The 1,848-nt window shown below is 53.1% G+C and overlaps 1 pseudogene; it reads right to left on the bottom strand.

The window, feature by feature from the left end:
- The window catches only part of LOC101565662, a 21,916-nt pseudogene extending 21,581 nt beyond the window's left edge, over positions 1 to 335 (bottom strand).
- Between the last annotated feature and the right edge of the window lie 1,513 nt (positions 336 to 1,848).

Here is a 1,848-nt window from a genome sequence, read left to right as displayed (position 1 = left end):
AACGAGGCAAAGTGAAGTGTGCAAAATGAACCGGGTGAGGAGCGATGGGCATTCGTTTCAACCAGAGGCCTGGGAACCGGCTACACGAGGCATCGTCCTCCATGGCGATTCCATTAGGGACGGAGAGGTTATTCTTGGTTGAAAGGGTATTAACTCCAGCTGCTCCCCATCCAAGAGACAGAGGCCCATTGCAAAGCAGCGTAAGCAAATGGAAGTGCAGCTGGGGCGTGTGAGGGCAGCGCTTGCTCCGCGGGAGTTCACGCCCCAGGGAAGAGGGGGCGGGCCACAGACGCTCTCTGCTCACCTCCACCTTGCGCCATGCGCCTCCAGGCCATGTTTAACAGCCGGTCCATCTGCATTTGGGCTGGCAAGTCAGGAAGGGCTCTGCCAGAGACGTGCGGTGCGAGCGGAGTCACGAACTCCTTCCCAGGAGCTGATGTTCACCAAGATTCATTTAAGTAACTTTAAGCAGGACTGAGAAAGGTTTCAGGAGGACTTTCGGGCTCCTGTAGGAACTGCAGGGAGTGGGCAGAGCTTGTGCAGGGCTTCCCAAGAAATGGGGGGTCCCCAAAGAAGAGGAAAAGGGGGGCAGGCAGGCAGAGACAGGGGTCACTGCAGGGATAGCGTGTTTTTTTTTTTTTTTGTATTTTTTAGGGAGGGGTCTGCAGGGTGTTCAGGGTCTCACTACTAGATTGGACTCGTAGTGATCCGCTTGTTTATAGCCTCCCCAAAGCTAGGATTACAGGTGTGCGCCACCACGCCCAGTCTCAGTTGCCATCTCAGGGAGCCCCAGGGGTGGGGTTGGCTCTGCAGGCCCGGGGCTTGAACACCTGGCCCTTGGACCTGCTTGCAGGTGCTTTAGCCCATTAGCTGCTTGGCCGGCCCCAGGGCTAGCATTTTAAGGCAGATGGTGTTCTCTGCACCAAAAATAGACTGCCAAAGAAAGGGACTGGAAGCGAGGCCAGCTTGGCTAAGTTGTGAGGAGCCCGGATGGATTGGCAAGAGTTAGCAAGGGCTTGGGCAAAGGGGTGTTATAGTTGGACCTCTGTGGTCTAGTTCCTCTACTGGGAAATATGGTCTTTGGGCTAACTTTTCAGATCTATGTCTAAGTTGTTAGGACCACACATCCATCTCTTTCCTTTCCCTACATTTATATCCAAATGTAATGGACTCTTTGATACATCTGTAACTGAAGCCACAATTCTGCCAGCCAAGGGTGTGGTGAGATTAGGTGCGGTGGGGGACGGGAGGGGCAGGAGCACGGTGGAAGCAGTTCCCATCTGCATGGGTTCTTGGCTTTGGCAGGAGACGTGGGACTAGGGTTCTCTCTGGAACCCTGGACTACTGTTATGAATGGATTATGCTCAACATTTGAATGAGGCAGTTTGAGCTGGGTGGGGTGGTACACATCTGCAATCAGCACTCAGTGGTGAGGGAAGAGGAGTGGAAGGGTGAGGCCAGGCTGGACTACACCCTGAGAGACTCTGTCGCCAAACACTAGCAGGGAGATTTTACTATCTTTCAGTTTTCAGAAACTTTTTATTATAAATATAAATGCACCAATTGAAAAAATGAGAACAGGACAATATCAGTGGGAAAGTTTTGATATATTTCAGGGGGAGGGCCGGCCAAATAGCTCAGCAGATTAAAGCACCTGCAAGCAGGCGCAGGGGCCAGGGTTTGAGCCCCAGGCCTGCACCGGCCCTGCTCTGGGGCGCACTGAGATGGCAATTGAGACTGGGCGTGGTGGCACATTCCTATAATCCCAGCTCTTGGGAGGCTGTAAACAGGTGGATCACTACGAGTCCGATCTAGTAGTGAGACCCTGAAAACTCTGTAGACCCTTCC

This window comes from Octodon degus, unplaced genomic scaffold (assembly GCF_000260255.1).
Source record: "Octodon degus isolate 3935 unplaced genomic scaffold, OctDeg1.0 scaffold00102, whole genome shotgun sequence".
Lineage (NCBI taxonomy): Eukaryota > Metazoa > Chordata > Mammalia > Rodentia > Octodontidae > Octodon > Octodon degus.
The sequence above is the reverse complement of the archived record's forward strand: the minus strand, read 5'-3'. Positions and strand labels throughout refer to the sequence as shown.